General features: G+C 36.0%; 1 protein-coding gene across 2 annotated transcripts in view; it reads left to right on the forward strand.

Moving 5' to 3' along the window:
- CDH11 (cadherin 11) overlaps positions 1–23,978 on the forward strand; it is a 100,331-nt gene that overhangs the window by 23,372 nt on the left and 52,981 nt on the right. The window lies entirely within an intron of this gene.

Here is a 23,978-nt window from a genome sequence, read left to right on the forward strand (position 1 = left end):
GGTGTTATATCTGAAACCCCATTATATTGCTGCAGCAGGGCTCCGGCAGTGATTTAAAGCGCTCCGGGTTCCAGCCGCTGTGGGGAGCCCCAGGCCCTTTAAATCACTGGCAAGCCCCACTGCCACAGCCCCGGGGTAGCAGCGGCAGGGCTCCAGCAGTGGTTTAAAGGGCCCTGGGCTCCCCGCAACAGCCGGAGCCCCAGGCTCTTTAAATCACTGGCCAGCCCCACTACAACTTTCTTTGTCTTATACTTTAGATTTCATGTAGGACAAGAAATGAACTTTGTTTTTCACTTCCTCCTTCCTTTGAAAAGGAGAGTGTCTTCTATTCCCTAGAAATGAGATGGGACTTTACATTTTACTTAGTCTTATCTAAATTCTTGAGATGCAAATAACATATTTTATTATTTTCAGAGATGTCAGCTATAGTGGAGAAAAAACAGTTGACTATATCTATGCTACTAAAACCTTCTCTTACTCAGAGAAATGAAGAGATTTCACATTTCACTGAGCCAGTGCTTTCTATTGGATTAGTAGGGGAAACCTCTGCATGAGAGTTCTATGTAGATGTGGATCCACTAACCATGCCCCATATATGTCACAGCTTGCCCCATCTTCACAAATGCCTTCACACTAGACTGGATGGAGCCCCCTCTTAAGCACACATGGAGTTCAAATCCTCTGCGTGGACTTTCCCCATCTGGCCTGCGCTGTTCTGATGCCCTGAAGGACTTCCATACTTGAGATTGAGAATATGGTCCTTTATATGTAATCTGTGGAAGATGCTTACATGTTTTTGTGTTGTCATGGCAACTGCTTCTCCTTAGCATTCTGAGAAAAGAAATACCCATCAGCCCCAGATTAGTGAGGTTGCAGAATATGGAAAAACCTTTTGTACGTAAGATATCTGAAATAATTTCTTTAATCCCTGCTACTATTTGTAATTGATTTTCACTTGGGTTAATAATAGAAAAAAAAATCACTTTAAAAGTAAACTTTTCTTCTTTTATACAGATTAATTCTCTTTCTTAAGTACCTCAAAACATTTTGGTTTTAAGACTAAACTTTTTTACACTTCGAAGTGTTAAAATGCTGTTAGTGAAAAGATAAATTTGGTAAGAATCCTAGACCTTGTCTACACTAGAAAGTGTGTGCTGGTATACTTTGATGATATAGATTTACAGTATAGATCTTATACTGAACTTTTGTCAATATATCTTCTACTAGTTTCTGAACAAAATATTCTATACCAGCAAAAGGACTTTTTTTCCCACTTTGGCCGGTATAACTGCTTTACACTAGGGCTTCTCTAGTTATGTCACTCAGGAACGTGAAAAAAGCATACCCTCGACTGACATAGCTAGGCGAGCAAATGTTTCAAGTGTAGACCAGTTCTAAATGAGATTATTAGGATTTTCAGAGCTGCTACAAGCACCTGGGAAACCATCGTATTTGTTTAACCATCTCTCAGTTATGTACTGATTGTTCAAAACTGTTCTACTCGATGACTTCATTTCAAAAACTTGATAGTACCAGAATTAAATAAGGATAAAGCTAGCAAATTATGTTAGCATAAAGAAGAGAGGGATTTCAAAGGCTTCAAAAGCCTGAAGGAAAAAGACTGAAAAATAAACAGAGTCAGTGGGTGGATGGTTATATTATCTGATCTAGGGGGTAGAGCATTGGACTGGTAGTCAAGAAATGTGGATTCCATTCCATGGGCTTGGGCAGGTCACTCTGCCTCTCTGTATCTTTTTTTGTCCTTCCATCCTTAGTCTGTCTTGTTTATTTATATTGTAAACTCTTGGAGAGGGGGACTGTCTCTTACTATATGTTTGCATAATACCTAGGGTATTGGGAGCCTGGTCATTCTTTGGGCCTCTAGGCAAATATAATATATAATACGATTTATTATGAAATTACTTACATGACCCTTCAGGCTTTTCTTGCATGTTACATACAAACCTCATGTAACAGAAGTGAAGCCTATGGACGTAGTATGGTCTTGGGGCAGCTGTGCATGGCCAAAGATTAAACTGACATTACTAAATTTGCAAAATCAAGCATTCAGAAGTTAGAAAATGAGAGTAGTAAGGTTGTCTGTGAAACATATGTATTGTACCTGCATATTACCATGCTACGTAGTGTCGCACTCTTTTTCTACTTTTAGAGTTTTATGTGTTAAGAGCAACACATTATTATTTATTGATTAATAACAACTTGGTTTTCTTCTGTTTCTTTTCTTAGTGCTTGCTCACTCAGTAATATTCTAAGGAAATTTGAATTTTAACTGAGGGAAGTGCATTCAGTGATGTTTTATATTATGATTTTCTTCCCACCCCCACTCCTCTCTTTTTAGTTTATAGTGCAGACCTGAGCACCCACGTTGTTTCAAGGAGAGAGGGGAAAAAATGTGATTATATATTGGATCTTCAGATACGTCAATATTAAGTACACAGGGATAAGAGAGTCCAGGAAATCAATATATCTCTTCCCCTCCTTGCCCACCAAGAAAGCAAATGTTATTGCAGCACACCCGATTTTCAAGTACTTTTCTACTGTGTATAAAACCACTTTATTTTCCTTGATAACTGAGAAGGCAGCAGTGCCAAGTTATAGAATTTACTATCTTGCTCTTTCATTGCCATTTGGGTAATAGCTTCCAGTACATGCTGTTTAGAATCCAGTCCAACCAAGCTTAGGGTTGTCTCAGTTACAGCTGAGTTGTAAGGCATACAAGCCTTTTGTCAAAATCCCCCAGCAGAAATGAGATACCCAAGATGAGAGAAACTGCAAGTGATAGGAGCCATGAGGCTCAGAAGAACTCCATCCAATGGACATAGTTGTGAATTTGTTTTCTGTTAACCATTATAGCTTCACATGAATCTACATGTGAATTTTTAATGTGGGGCTTTAACATTGTACAAAATAAAATGATGTACTCACAGAGAAGAATAAGCATTTGATGCTAAATTTGTTCTGAATTTTCAAGTATAGACACTTGTTAAACATATTTTACACAGTTGCTGCTGTTCTTTACTTTTTTATTTCTATTTATGTTGTTCTGCCCTCTTCTCTTCCAAAATTTGGACTTTACGGAAATGATAGTGATTAAAGCTTGGTTTCTTGTGGTGTTGTGTGAGAAAGAGAAATAGATCAAAATGTGGATTGTATATGCTCCTTATATTCTGTCACTGTTCTGCATAATATGCCTCATTTTGGATTTTTATTTGTCGATTTTTCTACATACAAGAAAAAACATAAGCTAAGAAATCCATGTTCTTGAAATCCAGTGTTAAGAAATAAGGTGAGTTTGTACAAGGTAAACAGGATAAAATTGAGCAACAGAAAGTGCAGAAGAAATTTGAGTTTACGAATATCCACTTTTTCCCTTGGATTAAAATTAGTTTGACTCTTGTGAAAAATGGGCAAATAAAATAAATTCTAATATTAGCAGATCACCCATTCGGGACAAAAAGTGTTTTCAGCTCACAAAAATAATAAACCAAGTCTTTCAGTCCTTCCAGCTACACTTGTATAATTCTCTGATCATGTCAGATAAAGGAAAACTCCTGAATCTTTTGTGAAGTGCTTATCTCCAAGATCAAACACCTGAGGATGCACTCAATCTCAGTGCTCCCATTTTATTTTATGAGATTAAAAAAATATGAATTCCAGTTTATCCAGTTGGAGGAGCCTAGAACCAGGTTTATTTCTGAATTCTACAAAAAGTTGTTGGTCAAGTATCAGATTTGCAGCTACAAACTCTGAAATAATCCCAAATTGGGTGCTTGCTAGAGACTGTGAGAATGACCTTAACAGTAATAGGGTATCAAGAAGGGAGCTTGCCATTACCTAGACAGAATTACAAGCCAATGTTGGTGAGAATTCAAGATGGCAAAAAATGGATGAACTTTCCTGGTAAAATTCTTGGCTTACTTGCACCCTGATTTAGTGGGGATTGTCTGCATTAAGAAGTCCAGCATTGTGTGCTCAGATAGTCATTTGGATGGATTAATGGCATATTTTCTTTTGGATAATGAAAAAGAAGAATTTGATTGAATTGAAACATGTTTTGGATACATACGTAGGTTTAATTTTAGTAAAAAAGTTATTTGTTTTGACAGACCTTCTATACACTAACCCAAGAGCTATGATGGAGATTACTGGACATTATTTGTGACTGTAACATTAACATTAACGTCAGGGTTGTTCATATTTAATTTTCATTTATTGCGGGAAATAGGGCTGCAGTTAATTAAAATCTGGAAGCATTCAGAAAAGTTGAGTAGCAAGCTGGACTGTACTAAACAGAAGTTCTAGCTGTGATTATTGCAACTATTCTGAAGAATCCTCCTAACTTGACACTATCATGCTCAATCTTTGTGATTTTCTTTTCAGTTTCCAGTTATAAAATAAATCCGAAAAATAGGAAGTAACTTCATTGTCAAAACTATGCCTAAGCTGGATATCTGTTATCACAGAATTTCCCAACAGGTGATCATCATAAAGGTTCATATCCTCAACTATGACGTTTGGCATTTAATGTACATGAAACAGTGCTATGGCAGGTGCCAAAGAAAAGCAGACTACAGCAGGCACAAATTATGCCACCAAAATCTTTGCTATAAAGAAAAGAAAAAGATCATAACCTGTTTATTACAAAAAGCTGAAGTGAAGGAGACCAACCAATGCATTGTGGGAGTCGGGGGAAGGGATTTGAATAGAAACTTCCTTGAGGCTTTAGGTTGATCATAAACTTCTTAATGAAGAAAAATTTTGGAAGTTATGTATAGTTAAATGGGCTATATTAAGGGAACAAAGCAGCAGAAGAAAGTAGCACCTATGAGCCAGCTCCTTTGGGATGAGCCAGTCTCTTTTTGTGAAATCAAAGCAGTGTGTTTCAGACTTGTATAAGATGTTGAGCAGGCAGAGAAGTACAAATATTGCCCTAAAGGTAGTGTGGAAGCATAAAAGTTGAAGAATTTTTTTGTTGTATTTGTAAATATGAACTAAATTAATCTTTTCTGGTTTGTCTTTGCATGTGTGTAGTTGATGCTATCTAGTCAGTGATCAGTTCAAATAACTGAAAACCACTATAAGTAGGTGATTATGTTTAAGACAATATTTCATTAATAAATATTGATTTTATCTAAGGTTCTGGATGGTCTTTTAGAGTCTCAACCAGTGCTTAGTTATGTTCCATTGATTTCAGTGGGACTAGGCCTTAATTGAGAATGTTAAAATCAAAAGTAGTTTGATATTCAGCTTATTTGTAAACTCCCCAAACTTTTTTTTAAAAATTACATTTTGAATCTGTGTTTTATATGATATCCATTTAGCATATGTTTTATTTTATATTTATTGAGTATTTAGTAGAATTGGGTAGCTAATTTCTAACAAATAATTCTGTGAAATTCATCTCTTTTTCCATTTGTAAAATGTCCGCTAATAAATTGTCCTCTAATTTATTCATTCAAAACTATTCACCATTTAATTTCTGCAAATTATTCTTAGGTCACTATCCTATGAACACTTATGTATTTCAGTAGCTTTACATACCTGAGTACATTTGGAGAATAAAATCACTGCTGTACATTGTTTGAGGGATAATACTCTAAATCTGTTCCTTGATTGTGAGCAATATGATGCATTTCAAGCCATCTGGTTGGCAATATAAGTCACATGGTAATGTTCTGCCCCATGTTTGGATAAATGTAATTCCTAAAATTAGGTTTCCAATGTGAATACTGGCAATTAGAAATTCAAAATCTGCTTTCTATGACTATTCTGTAATGGTTACTTAACATTTGCTGTTTCAGCAAACATTCCTGGCAGTAACTCATTCGGTAGAATAGTCAGAGATACAGAACACACACAGAGTGTGACCGTGGTCAAAGAGAATTAATTTAAAATGAATACTTATAGAATTTTTGGCAGTATTTGCACAGCATCTATAATTACCCAGAGATCAATCAGAAAATCTTTGTTTTCTGTTGTAAAAGACATGGATGAATAGATAGTTAGAAATATAACAAGATACAATAACTAGCTAACCAAGGAGATGGAATAGATATTTTTTGTATGCAATATAAGAAAAAAATCTTTTTAGAAAATAGAGGTTAGAGCTTCCCTGATATTTCATAGATATAGAAGGGAAAGTTCAATACGGCAGAACTCTGGTCTCTTTTAAACTATACAGTTCATGTCATCTGTGTAATACAGAGTACAACTATGAGTCATCAGACCTGGGTTCTTTTCCTGGTTCTGTGTAACAATAGCATCTCACTGTCAGAGACTCAGATAACTGTGTCTCAGTACAGCTGACACTTTGAGGCGTAGTAACTGTACTGTGCCCTGTGAAAAATCCCTGACTCTTAAAACAGGGAAGTGCTGTAATAGTGAGATCCTTGTGTTGCAGTCAGTGATGGATGCAGTGAGAGGACCTTATCCTGCAGTATGTAGTGCATGGGCGGGTTTCTGTGTCTGTGTGGAGCCCTGTTGGCTTTACAGGGGCTCTGCACAGGTGCAGCAGTCTGCCTGCTTGCTATACACTGCAGGATCAGGATCTAAATGAGGTCTGAATCCAAACCTTACAAAGGGCCCCTACTAAACCACAGGGCTCCAATTACATGGTCAAGCTGTAACCATTCCTCCCTTGCAAAAGTGCTCATAGCATTCCTGTCTCCCTAGTCTCTATTAAGAACCTTCTATTCCATGGAAAACCCTGGTGCTCTGTGCTGTTGGCCTTATCTCAGGATTCCTGGGATCTAAACCTTGCAAATCCATCAACTTCTTTCCTTCAGCACATGGCACTGATAGGCAGGTCCATGAATCCTCCCTCATCCTATCCCTGGCTGTGGTACTGAAGTGCATGTTTAGCTGTGACCATACTTGGTCACAGGGTAAAATTGTACTTGGACCGATTTACTGGCATTGAATGTGCATTAATAACTCATCTAGTCATGGGATTCTTAGAACATTTTTTTTTTAAAGTAAAGTCTCTAGTGGGTTTTTTGGCTTGATTTCAATTTTAATATTGTTAAAAACTATTCCCAGTTTAATAATAATTCAGCAGTTCAATACTTTTGGCCTATTTTTCAGTGATGGCCTTTGTATCCACAGCTCTGGTAGAGTACTATACTTCTTCCTGAATTTAATTGCAGGTTCTAAAATGTCATCACAAACACTTGCTTTTTATCAAATCAGAGGCCTGGTCTACGCTGGGGAGGAGGGGAATTGATCTAAGATATGCAACTTCAGCTACGACAATAGCGTAGCTGAAGTCGACGTATCTTAGATCAACTTAGATTGACTTAGTTTGTGTCCTCGCGGTGCAGGATCGATGGCCCTCCCTCCTCCATTGACTCTGCTTCCTCCTCTCGCCCTGGTGGAGTTCTGGAGTCGAGGGGAGCACGTTTGGGGATCGATGTATCGAGTTTAGATACATTGATCCCCGATAGATCAATCACTACCCACCAATCTGACGGGTAGTGTAGACATACCCAAAAGTTTGGTTAAAGTCTGACTGAAGTTAGGTCTCTGTTGTGGATTGTGCAAATCCTCAGTGCTCTGCTATGGGACCTGTGATTTTTTTTTCTGCTTGTTTTATCCTTCTTCAATTCTATTTTTGTCATTAAAATAATATATTTCAGTTTTTTACTGACACCTTCATTTAGCTATGTCATCTGACTGAGCTGAAACTTCATGATGTTTGATGGTATGTTATATACTGGGACAAATCAACAACACATGATCATGAACAGTTTTTAGACTTCCATCCAACAATTAGGAGCACCTAATTAATTCCCAAGGAAGCTCATACAAAGAGCATATTGCATGTATCCTTTTGAAACTTCCTGATAAAGTGATGTGTTCTATTTATTTGTTCAAATTTCCTTTGTAACTATATATAACCTTTTATTATCTGTATTGGAGATACTCGTACGTGCATCCCTTTATTTCCTTCAGGCTCAATTAATATAATCTTCTCTAGTATCCCAGAGAGGCCTACTTAAAGGCAGCATTGATTCAAAATTCTGTAGCATGCTTTCACTCATGCAAAAATCCAATCAAAATACTGACTCTTAAATCCTTATATTAGCCCTAGATGAGGTATCTACTGTAACTGATCACAAGAACTAGTTGCTTACATACCACAGTCTCTTGTCTATCTTACTCATCCAGCTAACCCACACTGCCAGAGATCGCTTTTATCTCTTGATCAGTTGTAAATTCTTTGCTTCTGGAAAGCATTTGATTGCTGCAAATAGGTGAAATTATAAACATATTTTAAAGGAGGGATATTCCTAGGTTTTCCTACAAGGGTTCTATTCTCCATTGAACATGTTATTCATTTTAAACATTGAGCTGTATCATTATTGGATCAATTGTGGCCCATCAAAGGATTTCATGAAAGGGGATTGAAGAATGGCCCTTTACTCTACTGTGCTGAGTACTCATATCTCAGGTAGCAATTTGAGCAAGTGTACTTATTGTAAGTGTGTTGCCAACTGATTCTTTAGTTTTATGATTCTAAGAGCAGTGTTTTAATAATATTTTAAAAATATGTTTTGCAAGTACTTTAACTTCCCTCCTCTACCCTCCCCATGGGTGCACCATATTTATCACCAAAGTGTTCCTCATTTCAGTTTCAAAATACTGGCAGCTGTTTGTGACTTGATAAAGATGTGAAATAACTTTCCTGCTTCCATTCAGTGCACATATTCTTTCTTTTCTGCCTCTTTTGCTCCAAATCTATATTCAAGTCATATCTCTTTGATTTGACATCCCAGTCCTAAATATGATTTGTGAGGAGGACTGTGTAAAATATTTCACAATACCAACTAAACTGGTAAGGTGCAGCTTTTCTACTTCAACAGAAATTTCTGGATTTTTGAAAAACAGGAAAGTTAAATGTGGCTAAGATATTTTGCAGCTAAATACTGCTTTTCATTGAAATTACATATTCTTCCATGGAACTAAACATTACCCTATGACTAAACTCTTGCAGGAATCATAAAATGATAACAAATGTTTGGGAGTCCTATGACATGTAATATTTTCTCTTAAAACTAGAACTGGGGGAGCAGTGTTTCCAGTGAGAGGGATATGGCAAACATGAGAACACATTGGCTCACCAAAGCTAATCATCTTCCTTATTCTTCATAGTCATTTTTCCTCGGGACTCCGGAATATTCCCTTAGATTTTACAAGTGAATCCATTTTGTACATGGAAAAAAATACATGTGCCCAAACATATCTGGCAATTGCATATGCAGTTATTTTCTTTGGACATGGGTGAGTCTATGACATTCAAATTTTATTTTTATTGCAGTTGTAGAAGAGTTTCGAAAGTGCCTGTGCGTTTTAGGAGCACAGGTTCCATCTAAAAATCAATAGAATTTAAGGATTTAGGAGCACAAGCCCCAATGACTGTCAATAGAATTTGTGCATCTAAATCCCTTAGGTATTTCTGAAAATCTCCCCCATAAATTTCATGTGCATGGTTAAGTAGAGCCCATGAGAATATAACTTATTAGTTTTGTTAAATTTAATTGTTAAAAATATTCCTGGTATGGGGACATGAGAGCCTACAGAGAATCATTTCTTGTATTTACTACATGGGGAGTTATGAGACCGTGAAATTTTGCAGGTGAAAAAACTAACCTAACACTTTCTCTGTGTGTGTGCATGTGCACATACATACACACTCACACATTTTGGATAATATAAAAAATTACACATTTTACTCTACCCGTACTGAAGTCGTGAGTGCAGTTTGTAACACTAAAAGCAGCATCCTGGCCTTCCTGTGTCTATGGAAATGATAGATGGGAGAAGAGTGATGTTGGTTATGGAGATTTTGACTAGGCCGTTGAGCTCCAGGGAGTGCTGCTGCTTACTGTGCACAAATAGCAGAAGGGATTGTGCTTGCACACTAGCAGACAATAATTCTTTGTGGGCATATCATTTGGGTCCTTACACAAATGCTGAGGAAAATACCAGAGGATATGCTGCCCTGGACTTATGGACATTTAGTCTGGGTTCCCTGCACAATCCCTTCTCCTTCCTCTCTTTCTCACCCTGTGCAGTCCAGTTCAGCCTGATACTGTATATAATTGTGATTATTATTTGATATACTATACCATGCACAAGCATGAGTACATGAAAAAAGTCTTTTTATACATCATACAGTGATGACATATCTTTTGAGCTACTGTGTGACATACACATTACCACAGGATGTCACACAGATATGCTGGGGAGGATCACAAAGTTCTATAGAAGATAATTCATATGAAAATGTTATTGTCTTGTTTAAGTTAATTGGGGATTTCTCAGGATTCTGGTGGGTTAGTCATTCCATCAAGAGTGGCTTTTTTTCTGTGCACTCAACTACCACGTTAATTAAAATATTTAAACAAAACCCAACAACATATTGAGTATAGGAAGTCTGGCTTAGAAACATGATTATTTTTTATTAACCCAGATTCTCTGCAAGGTGAGCTACCACGCAGAAAGTGTCTATTGTGTTTCAGATTATTGCATTTTCATTTCCCCCTCAACCTTCCATATGTATGCACACAAAGATATGTAGTGTCAATTATTATAACACGTAGTCACCAAATACATTATCCTTTTTCTTGAGGTCCAAATTATTTGATATAATTGACAATCAGCAAAATATGTGGAAGTTTGAGAATTTCACAGATTCTCAAACTTCCACATATGTACATTTTCAATTTCTAATAGTGGTTTTAGAAACCATACAACTGTAATTTAGCAAGAATAACTGCAGGTTAAGCTGACTGTCTAACTACTAAACATGGCTGCATGATAATTATTATTATGATTACCATGAACAGTGAATGGAAATTCAGCAACTGGTTGATGTAAATATATCCACCCACTATCAAGTGAAACCTATTAGATAATTATTTTTAGTGAAACTCCTTTGGTTTAGTGCTTTCACAGTTGAAGATAATGAGCTGTGGAACTACCAGTATCTCTGGTTCATTTGCAAAATAAGAGTGGAGGCATGAAAGTAACCTTATTTATTTTACCAACAGTTTGCTGCCAGTCAAATTTAATGTTAAGTATGTGTGAACATTCTATCAATGGAAATGTGATTTAAAGTAGGGAAAAACCTAAGATATGTTTAGGAATAAATATGAATTACTAAGGCCAGCAAGAACACATAAAAAGTAATAATTATTAATAAATAGTTTGGACTCACATAGTCCTATCATGGGAGGGTCTTAATATTGCTTTGGAAGTGTGAATTAACTGAACCTCCCAGCTCCTTTATGAGGTACTGTAGGTAATTATTTTTATCCCTAAATTACAGATGAAAAAATGGAGACATACAGATTTGCCAAGGCCACACAGGAGTTCTAAGGCAGAATATTCTCCAATCTGTATGCCAATTACATTTTAAACAGGAGGAAAAAATACTAATGTATGGATTGCATCCAACTTTTATTTTTATTTCATCTTTCTTGCAAATAGATATTTTCCTGCTCTCATTGGGGAGACAGTTTGCTGGGCAGCTGCCAAAAGGGATCTTTTTATTAGTTTGATCTTATCTTAACTTATTATTAGCCATAGGCTTGTCCCCAGGTACTGTTCTTCAAGTTACACAGCTATTCAGGCTGTCATTTTAACAACAGACTTTCTTTGTTGTAGCTCAAGTATGGTGGGTATTTAGAGAACATTCTGGGGATATGCAATTAGAAGGTTTAAAAGATAGTCCTACTGCCAGGGAATGACTTGAAGATCAGCACAGATGAGGATTCAACTTCAGACTGTCCAATTCCTCTCACTTAAGTTTCTGAAATGCTACATTTTTTTTTAATCATCTACCTTTGCAGAATAAGTTCATAGTTGTCTTGAGGTTAGTGGCCTGTTACAGGGATACCTATTAAAATTAATATATTTATTTAGGGTTGATTTGATATTTCTTACTTAGGCAAAACTCCAATTACCTTCAGCGGGAGTTTTGCTTAAGTGTGTAATGCACAGCTGGCTTAAGTGTGTAATGCACAGTTGACTCCGTGTATATACCAGCTGCTTGTTATGTTATTATTTCATTATATATATTTCTACTTCACCACACCACCATTGTTTTGAACAAATCTCATAATACACTTACTCATAGCTTATAGTAATTGTAGCATCGAAAATTAAAATCTCAGTTGTATTTGGAGACATAATGGCCAGCAGACAAACGTTCAGTATTAATATAGTAGATATTTTGGTTAATTTTAGCTGTGAAATTCAGTGTTATGAGCATTTAATTACATTGTGCAACTCAAATGTAGATTATTATTATTTATGCCTTAGCTCTCAAGACTAGATAGGTAGGAATGTTATCAAATATTGGGGAAATAACTGCTCATAGGAAATATAAGTATATTGTAATGTCCAGGATAAAATATCTTCAACTGATGGAGATCGAAAATCATATCACCCCACTGTAACATTCCTGAAAATTTGGGTGCTGTATTAATTCTGGAGAAAATTGCACACTCTTATATAGTTGAAAACTCTTACTGCTTGCACATAGTTCAAAAATACGGTAATTATCCATTGATATATTGCCATATCTTTAATTTTAGTCCTGGAAATAGCAACCCTAATGTGTTATGGTGTTAAGAATGATTTTAGAGTATCAGCCAATCAACATTGTTCAATTTTGTAATAAGAAACATAGATTTTAAAGGAGATTATTGCTATTATCAATAATATTCTCTTTCCTACCTCTAGAGTTTTATTTATTTATCAACAAGATAAATATTGCATCACCTCCTCACTTCTGGGTTGGGGAGCCAACTTTCCCCTTTTGAGAACACACAGAGAGAAATTGGTGTGGAGGAAAAGAGGAGAGAGAAAGAAGCTTAACGGTTACCTAAAAATAAGATTACTGTGCAAAAAAATGCCAAATATACTATGGTGTGGGCATGATAAACACAGAAATAAGTTTAACTTAAACTATAAAGAAGATTCTTTAAAATTTATGAAGAGTCACTTGGTTTGCAATAAGCTCCTGAATGAATCATGCATCTTTCTGTGATTATATAGATGTTCAGTTAGTTGAATCAGGCATATACGAATTCAGAAACATCAGATATCTGTAAAGATTTTAAACAATTCCTCTTTTCTTTATTAATAATAGAGTGAAGGTCAGAGGAAAAAGTACCTTAGACAAAAGAACCCCATCTCTTTGTGCACTTTGGACCAATTCTGAGCGAAAGGTCCTTTCTGGTATGTCGAATGTCCCAAACTTATACTTTCCTAAGTTTCTTTACCAGACCTGGAACCAGCAGGATGATTTTATGGGACATTATATAAATATTCATTTCTGAAAGGTCTGTTGAAGTTTATTTCTGTGGGAATTCTGCCATTGAGCACAACGGGAACAGATCAGGCCCTTAGATATACAGTGTGAGGAAAGGAAGAAAAGACAGAGATTAGAAGAGTGAAGAAACAAAATAAGTAGCAGTGCTTGAAATTTGATGCTAAAATGTATGCTTTAATGTAGGTAGATGTTCGATTTTGGGGGAGATATGTCAGAAGCTCTGACTGGTTTATGGAAACTCAGCATGAAATCCTGGCTTCATTGAAGTCAACAGCAAAACTACAGTATGATTTCATTGGGATTAGGATCTCGTCCTGGTAGTGTATGGCTTCTACCATTGGAGAACCTGGGTTAAGTGTGGCTCAGTAGGGAAAGGGTTCCATGGGTTGAGAGTACCATTGTGTGTTTTGTGCAATGATGATAATCAGTTGTATGTGTTTTGTATATTTTATATCAATTTTATTTACGCGATGGGAAAATGTACAAGAGAGGTTTGTCCCTGGTGATTTGAGGACTTTTTTCAGTTAGTCTAGTAGAAAATTCCATATAGAAAAGCTGGGTTTTAGTGCATACACTTGAAATCTTTCAGAATGCAGAGAATTACATCTGCTATATCCATGAAAATTTAGTTTTTAGAAAAAACTCAGAGAGGTTGGATTTATGGAAATAGATTTGATCTATGATATTTAATATGACAGAGCCTGAAATCTCTGAACCCACTTTCATTCTTGATACTTGAACAGGATTAGGCTGGAGCAGCACAGGTTTAATTAACATAGACTTCATTCTCAAAGGCCTATAGCCTGCCCATGTGCCCACATGCCCCAGAAGACAGGTGAACAGATGAAGTCCTGCTGCAATGGGAAAGTTGTGAAGAGCTGGTGCAGGGAGCACAATCTCTGTACACCAAAGCTGTGATCTGAGGAGGATTCTTTTGATGTGTAGCTATTTTGTCCCCTGCTGGGCCTTATGGAACTATCCTGGCTTATTCCCATTACTTTGAACCGTGCAGAGGAATTGTCCTTTAGTACATACTAAGTATTGGTATTGTAAAAACCAGTCATGGTCTACTATAGCCCTCTATGAAAATGTACCTAATACACTATCCAGTTTGTAATTTCAATCATGTATTTTTCTCATTGATTTCTCAATTAACTTAATTTTCATTGCTATTGACCAGTTTCCCTATTAACCATGAGTTAAAGCAGCCAAATTATGGCTGCATTGTCCTTTGATCTCCCCCCTTCCAATTTGCTCCCTCTTTTTTTAATCTTCTGCTTTCCATTTCCCACCCCTCCTTCTTCTTATCTATTCCCCTCCCTCTCTTGTTTCTGTTCCCTTGGCCTATGTTCTGGCCCACTTCCTCTTACTGTGGTGGCCAGGTGCTCCACTCAGCCATCTCATGGTGGGGGAAGAGCTGATGGGGCCTGGACCCCCCCTTAAGCCTAGTTCCAGGACAGTGTCCCCAGCTGTCCATCTTGGCCATGGTCCTGAACTCCCAGTGCAGGGCTGTTGTTTCTAGGCTCTCTGTAGTTGTATTTACAAGTTAATTAAAGTGCATGTACCTGATCTACACAACTTGGGATTGCCTGTATTTTTGCTTTGGGTGTTAAGTTCCTTTGGCTCTGTTATCCCTTGTAAAGAAGAACAATAATGAAATCTCTGAATCCACTTTCATTCTTGATGCCTAAACAGGATTAGGCTGGAGCAGCACAGGTTTAATTAACATAGACTTCATTCTCAATGGTCTACGTAAAAGAATAAATGGATAGAAGTCAGATATTAGGAATGGCAATATACAAAAACCTGTAGGTGAACGCTTCAACCTTCCTGGCCACACAATAGCAGATTTTAAAGTAGCCATCCTGCAGCAAAAAAAACTTCAGACCAAACTTCAAAGAGAAACTGCTGAACTTCAGTTCATTTGCAAATTTGACATCATCAGCTCAGGATTAAATAAAGACTGTGAATGGCTAGCCAACTACAAAAGCAGTTTCTCCTCATTTGGTGTTCACACCTTAACTGCTAGAAGAGGGCCTTATCCTCCCTGATTGAATTAACCTCGTTTTCTCTAGACTGATTCTGGACTGCATACTTATACCTGCCTCTGGAAATTTCCACTAATGCGTCTGACTAAGTGGGAATTCGCCCACAAAAGCTTATGCTCCAATATGTCTGTTAGTCTATAAGGTGCCACAGGACTCTTTGTCACTTTTTACAGATCCAGATTAACACAGCTACCCCTCTGATACTTGAATAATGAATTTGTATACCGCTGGGATTTAGAGCAAAAATTATTTTTCAATGCAAAAAACAAAAACAAATGTCAAGCTTTTACTTTTTCCTGGTGTTGATCTTTCTCTTTACTCCCAACTCCCATTTAAGCTGTAGGAGAATAAGTAAAATCTCCACTTCTAGGAACTATTTTATATTTATGCTGTATTGTTAATTGTCATTGTTCAGGTGGTGTAGTTATTTTATTAGCCTGGATGGGAGGAGAGGATATGTATACAGAAATCTTCCTTTAAGTGTCATATAATTATTTTCTTTTCCTTTGTGATATTTATTCTTCTTTTGTTCAGTGTTTGCCCTATTATTTGTTTTGTTAAGTGCTTTGTGTTTGTGGCTATGATTTATGCTGCTGTCTGCATTCTGTCCTTACATGTAATATATTCTCTGTTTCATCAAAATATTAGATATTGTATAAGTGTGTGGCATCATATAGAAACAGTTATCTTCAAGGCAGGGATGGGACGATTACCTGGTTGGCTTTCTTAGATTTTGTCCTTTCTTGTATATTATTTTGATTTTGTACTGTAACATTTTTAAAGATTATATTTCCCCTTGCAAGGAGCATCTCTTGGGAGATGCTATGCACCCTCAGTTCTCATTGGACACACACGAAGTACTTAGCACATTGCAGGATTAGGCCCTTAATACCCATAAAAGTGATGGACTATTGTCACTTGATAATACTGGGGGACAGTGTGGTCAGATGCTATGGATGATTATGTTAAGCCACCTCTCTTTTGGTCAGAAGCACCTTTTTTGTTTTAGTCAGAGGCGGCTCAGAGGTAGAGACTATCAACAGTCAAATTGTGCTGTGGGTTTGTGATGTCAATGTGTGTGCGCCAGGGACTAGGATGAAACCACCCAATATATTTCCATTTGTTCATTAACCCACTGAGCCACCTTCTTGTTAATTTTGTATTTCTATATAATTGACTAATTCATATTCGTATAGTAAATATGAACTAGTTGTTATAATCTGGGCATTTAATTTTATCTTATTTATTTTTGTAATGAAGTCTGGATTTTCAGAATTAGATAGGCACATACAAGCACCAAAACTGTGTACACATTTGTGTTAATTGCAACATTTGTGTGCATTATATTGTGTGCACATGAAATTCTGCAAATACTTTATTTTTCATTCTTTTGGCAATCTATTTGATCTTTGATTTCCTGATGGTATCTTGTTACTTCTTGAGAAGCCTGTTATTTTTAGACAATAGTTTTGTTACTTGATCTGCCTGGCTTTTTTTGCATCAGATAATTTTACATAGTTTGTGGCATAAAAACCAGAGTAGGTACTTTACTATATTTATTTTTCTGTGTTATGTTGCACTTCACTTACCTGATGTTAAGATTAACATAATTTCATAGATGAAGTTATCTGTAGGATATACATTTCTGATCTGTGCATATAATTCCTTTATTTTTACATTGTACCATCTCAGATGTTCATAAAAATCTGAGTTTAGATTTGGTGTATTTCAGCAGCCAGTAACACAAATCCGAGCTACAGTATGCTTTTGTTTATCATGTATATTTTTTATAGGTGAAATGTTGCATGACTTATTTTTGCTCAGTTTTAGAAGTGACTCTGAGGTTAAGGATGTGTTTCACTTTTTTCTACTATTAAAATATATATATTACCTTCAGAGTTTCTCATATTGCATTTGTGTACGAGTATTCTACATTAAATAAATTACACACACACACACACACATATATAGATATTCCAACTGCCAATTGTATGTCCTTTCTACAGGGGCTGCGAGTTTAAATCATTGTTATGTTCAGAATTTATAAGATATTCCGTTAAACCATCCACGCTTATCAGAGTGTGCAAGTACTTTATTCTGGTCACTTTTTTAAACATGCTCTCTTTAACATTCTGGGTGAGCATCTGGAAATAGTTGTTTTTATAAACTAATAGCAGCTAGACAGAATATCCAGACAAATAATTTGTTCAAGAAATGATAACCTCTTCTGCCTTTGAATTTACTCTCATGGATTATTGTGATTACCTTGAATGCATTCAATACTGATTTTATGTGATCAATATTTTTTAAAACTTTTTCATCATGAATCATTTATGCATATTAAAAATTCTCTTTCCCTGAGCATTTTGCTAGTAAAACTTCATTAATTAAATATTTGCAGATACCAAACACAGAAGAGGTGCAACTATTGCAGAAGCATTTTTTAAAAAAATGCAAATTAATATTTTTGTATAATTTATTTTGTTTTATTTACTTACTCATTTCTACTCTAAATATTCCACTATTTTGACCAGATTAATTTTAAATATAGTAAGAAACTGGTTAGCACCATTTCATTTGGGGGACTTGATCACAGATTGGTATCCATCACTACCAGGACATTTTTTTTTCTGATATTTACTCTATATTTTCCTTTTCTTAATCCTTACCCCCTTATAGCATCATAAATAGTTTTCTCTGTATGTTTTATAAACCCTCAAACATTTACATACTCTTATGATTTTGTTAATTGCTAAGCTATAGGTATCATCTCTTAGCAAAGCTGTAAGTACCTAGCTTTCAAAATCCTTCTGTGGAAGTCAGTCCGTATATTGCCTTGATCAGAGTTACTACTCTGCTTTGAAATCCTTCCAGTTGACCCATATTTTTCTCTTCTGTTAGTAAATGTGGTATATGATAGGCATTTTTCTTGTAGTAAAAGATAGATAGGGTGCGTGAATGGATGCATAGATACAGTAAGGAGAAGAGGGACTCACAGAAAGGAGCAAAAGAGGTGGTGGTTGTTTTTTTTTAAAGACTCATATTTTGCGTGCTACTTGATTGTATTGGTTTATTAATTTCTGAAAACTTACCAAAGCTGTGAATATTTATTTAGTTCTGCTCCTAATAGTGTTTCTAATAGGGAATTATTTTGGTACAATGAAAGACATTTGTAAATGAAGCAGATAAACCCTTTGGCAGACAAGGAGTGTTTTGTTCAACACAAGAATTCTATTGTCCACTGCTTTAGTTGTCAAGTGCCTAGGGAACCCAGGATTTATGATGATGTTACAATGGCCCTTTCAGTGCAAAATCTAAGAAGCTGTGAGATTCCGTTCCTCTGCTTTTCAGACTCTCTAATCTTTTTATCATGCAAGGACAATGCAGGATTCAGCTGCTTCTTGGGCCACAGGACTGCCCATTTAACATCAGGCATTGTGAAGTAATTACCATAGTGACAATGGATTTTTGCATCTAACCAGCAACACTTTCAAAATTTCTAGGGTTGTCACTTTGTATAATGCAACTGTTAAGACATGGCTTACTTTACAAAAAATAAAATAATCTTGTTAGGAGTTTTATTTAAAGTGCCACTATGTCAAATCCATTTGAAGCACAAGAACTGTTTATTGGTTGTTTATTGCAGTTTTCTTGTAATTATAATTGGACTTTGAACGCAATATTCTGTAAATACAGCAGTTTTTTTCCAATGCATTAGTGGGCCTTTTTCTTTATTTATTTGGGGTGGTTGGTTTTGTTTTTTTGTTTGATTTTTCCTATAAACTGCAGATCTTGAATATTCTGTTGGAAAACAATGTAGCAATGTAGAAAAAATGTTTACACTGGAAAAAATAACAAATATAAATATATCAGGAAATATAGGTAATGCCTGCTGTATACATAGAAAGATTACTAAAATAAGCTATGCTTTGTGCTTTTTATACTGATGTTCTAGATGGAAACTGTACAGTTGCTTTCCATCATTTTGTCATGAAAAACATTGATCATAGCATTTCTCATTCCTTCTTGGAGGTGAAAATGCAAATTTATTTGCTATTTGCTACGCAGAATGATTGGTATTAGTAAGAAATATTGATTTGAAACCCATGTACCCTGCATAAATGCTGTGTTACTGGTAATGGAGCTCTTGTCTGACAGTTAAACTATCTTGTATATAGGAGGGTTTTGAATCCCAACTCTATTCACCTCATATAAAATAAAAAATAGATTTTAAAAATTGATGACATGCAGGTGTGTAACTGTGTGCCGAGATTGAAACCCATGCACTTCCAACTCCATGGATACAGATCTTCCAAAATGCAAGATAACCTTACCTGGGCACTGCCTTGATCCTGTAAAGACAGCCATGTACATTTTGAACCATATTAGCAAATTATCAAAATGGAATAATTTAGTCCCTTTCCAATGTTTTTCCTTTTCTGTGCTTCATTTTTGTGTAATTTCAAACACAAATGCAAAGACAAGAAGTTTATTTGTAAAAAAACACCATGTATTTAAAGAGTGTGATATGTACTTCTCAGTAAACAGCTTGTCTACATAACGCATTTTCATGAATCAAGCTTTTAGCATATTAGTTATTGAATGATTGCTCACTATGTAGCATCATCCATAGCTTACATTTGTTTTCTATCATATAATTATTTAGAGCTTTAGTGACTATTTTTACAATAAATAATTAATTTAACTTATTCTGTTTGCAAAATATCCACGAGCAGATTGTGCTTTCCTAGGACTTATTCATAATTTGAATTTAGTTGGTGAACATGTTTTCCAGTTTTTTAAATCTATAGATTAATCATAAATATCTGAAACTGTAAGTTGAATTGGTTACCAAAGTTGTGATTGGCCATATGAGTTGCATGTTTTTATTTCTGTTCTCTGATGGGATTAGTGAGAAGCATTTCTGGTGTGAATATTTATGCAAGTGCAAAATTTGTTATCCATGAACACGTGCATGCAACTTAAATTAGCTCTAACATTTTTTGGCCAGTAAAATTTTATTGCTCTACTGTGGTCGAAAAGCATACACAAAAGGAGAATGCAAACATAACTGAAGGAAATTTATTTTAAAATCCCAATGAATATTCATAGTGTTTTTGCATTATTTACCCAGCTCTGATATTCAGAAACATGTTTGTAATCATATTAACACACATTATAGAGTATTTTGTAATAATTTCCCTAAAAGTTTTCATTTAATTTTTGGGTCCTTGGATAATGAAGATAGAATGCAATCTAGTCTGACTTCCTAGGAGTGTTCATTGGTAAGAGCCTAAGGGACTGTTAAAGTATCTGGTGGGCATCAGAAGCATGAGCCTCAGTATAATTTCCTATCACCATCTAGCCATGAATCCAAATAGCTATATTTTTTTTTATCCATTGGTAGCTCTATGTGACAACATCTTTTGAAAAGTATAACATCCTTAGGGCCTGATCCTATGAGCTGCTGACGATTCAGAGTTAAGGGCTCTCTGCATCTCCAGGGAAGTTCAGGGCCTCCCAGAGAGGGGGGCAAGTGGGGCAATTTGCCCCAGTCCCCCATGAGAATATAGTATTCTATAGTATTGCAACTTTTTTTAATGGAAGGGGCCCCTAAAATTGTTTTCCCCCAGGCCCGCTGAATCCTCAGGGCAGCCCTGGGGAAGTGTTGAACGCCTTGCAGAGCCGGGCCCTTGGCAGACTTGCATGGGCTCCATTAATAATCAAAAGGAACCCCCATGTACGTGCACTATATTTGAAATACTCATTCAAGTACAATAGTGGCAAAACTCTTACTGGTTGTGATTGCATTCTGGCTACTCTATGGATGGAATACAATTGCCCAGAACCTGGGATGTGGTGTGCCTGGTCTTTGCTGCGTATTCTGGACTTAAAACCAGAAGAGCGAGGCACAAAGACTTCCTTCATTATAGTGGGAACCTGCTGCCTTCCCCCTACTCCCCTATCTGCTTCATACTGCTGGCACAGAAGGCTAAACTCCATGGATCCCTGACCGCCCTATCGCCACCTTGGGCCATTAGCAGCTAGTGTAATTTAGAGCAACATTTAGGCATCTTTGAGGTACATCAGGAGACTGGCCCAGCATTTAGCCAGCAAGGTCTGGAGAGCACAGAGGCCATCTTCCTCATCAGTGCTCATAATCCTAGGGTAAAATGCAGCTCCTGAACCAATGTATTAATTTCACCACAAATATAAAGTATTCACAAGAAAAACAGCACGTGAGCAATTCATTTCATTTAGTTTTAATGCTGAGTCCTCTGCACAAAATATTTCAATTGCTTTACAAAAAAGAGAAACATCTATTAATGGATCAAAATTATGTTACATTTATTTTACTATTTAAATGTTTAGCAAACTGAAGTCTGTAAAGACAAGGGAAGAAAAGGTTTGAACCATAGAAGCAGAAAATTGTATTCTTGTAGAAATGGGAACTTAGTTTTCTTCTGAGTAATTCAGCTTGTTGGGGACACACATTATATGTGTGCTACGCCATTGATTGCAGTCAGCTTGCACTAGTATAACAGAGTTATTATCTCACACTGAAATACATAATAATTATTACCAACTGTATAACAGAAGCTTTGAGAATATAACATGCAGCACCCTTTGATCATCTCTTAGTAACAGTCACTGGGTAATGGAGTAATAATCATGTGCTCATTCTCTGTAATGTGGGTGTTTTATCTAACTCCTGTTTAAGGCCCTAGCATAACAGGAATATGATGATGATGAAGCAACCAACCTGTCTGTGTGGTTGGACATTGATATGTGTGTGGAGTCCCACTGACTTCAGTGGGATTCTGCATGAGTGTAAGGAAGCCCTGGCTGGATCCCTTTGAAGGATGGAGCCCCACTTTAGTACTAGTTCGATATTTAATAATTGTAAAGTGCTATTATGAGGCTTTGATAATTTTAATGTAGATTTTACTGAAAGAGGTAAACAAGATATTTAAAACAAATCAAAACAGGTTTAGAATTTTATGGTATTTTACTGAAAACATGAGGAAGATACCTCTGCTATTCTCTCCTGTTCCAGGCAGATGGTAAGTAGCATACTGCAGATATCAGTCAACAGGTGTATACACACAGCCATAAATATCTAGAATACTGCTGAATCAGACTGTAGGTGCTTGCTGGATAAAAAGGAAGCATTCATATTCTGTTGAGGGCAGATTCTATTGAGGGACATTGAGGTAATCCTTGGACAAGTAGCTCTCCGTTGTAAACTAATGTAGTCATCTTCCATCATTTTGGTTAGTTTCATCATTTGATGTAGGTGAAAGATATGGAGCCTAATTTGAGAAATTTTCCAGAGTGCATACAAATTAAGGACCATAACAATGACTGCATTTAATATTAAAATGTGTCTCCTTCAACATAAACACCACAAGGCAATTCCAGCTGGCTGCTCGAAAGGTGACCTACAGATATATTTCAGGAACACAAATCCCAATTTTAATTCTGTTTATTGAAACCAGGTTAATGGCCCCAAAAGTCCAATCCAATTGTGCATTGGACTTTAGAATGAATGAGTGAAACCTCTGAGTTTAGAGACGGACACCATAAGCTGCTCTGACTGAGTTCAGGAGGTGCATTTTAACTCTCCAAGGAATAGAAGAAATGTTAGGAAAAAACTATGTGTGATGAGTGCCCTTAGGAAAAGGCTGATCCATCACCTTCCAAGAGAAAAAAAAGGGCAAACATTGTGAAATCCTTCAATTATTCAATTAAAAAGCCTGAGGAGCTCTTTTAGGTGCCTGAGACTGTATGTGTCTGTTGTGAATAAATTTTATAGCACCTTTAGAATGGCTTAGGTCTGTAAACTCCTGTTTTAGTTTTGGTTTTGGTTTTTAATTCCCAGCTACTTTTATTGCCCCTATTTAGTTATTAAGTGTTAGAACAGGAATACTCATGCCTTCTTGATTACTTGTTCCTTATAAATGTGAACTATAAAATGGGAAGGCAAGTAGCTGAAAATAACTGGTTTTAAATACCAGGCTATGCTTCCATCTATATATGTGTGTGTGTGTATATATATATAGGCTTGAAAAGATTAATTTTTTATCAGTAAATTTTGGTAAACATAAATTTCAAACTACACACACATAAACCAGCAAAAAAGTATTTCCTTCAATAATAATCAGAATATAAAGATAGACAAAGAAGGAAGAATTCAGCTTGAGAACTTAGTTTGATTTAAGGATATTTATATATTTATATATTTTGACGTGATATTCATAATTTGTGTTTTAACTTTTTGAATCTCAATGTCTGCTGTCATTACATAATTAAGGTCTGACCCTCCCATAATTTCCTTCAACTGTGAAAATTTAAATAAATAAAAATAGAAAAAATGCTTAAAAATAAACATCAAAATATTCTGTCAAATTTATTCAAAAAAAGTGGAATTCTGACAAGCCTAAGTATATAGCAGCAACAAGAAGATAACCTATAGGCTTGGAAATTTAGTAGAAACGAAATACACATTTTGCAGTGTACACATTATCAAATAATGTGGTTTATAAGCCTGAAAATAAAGTTAATTTTCT

Source organism: Chelonoidis abingdonii, chromosome 19 (assembly GCF_003597395.2).
Source record: "Chelonoidis abingdonii isolate Lonesome George chromosome 19, CheloAbing_2.0, whole genome shotgun sequence".
Classification (NCBI taxonomy): Eukaryota; Metazoa; Chordata; order Testudines; family Testudinidae; genus Chelonoidis; species Chelonoidis abingdonii.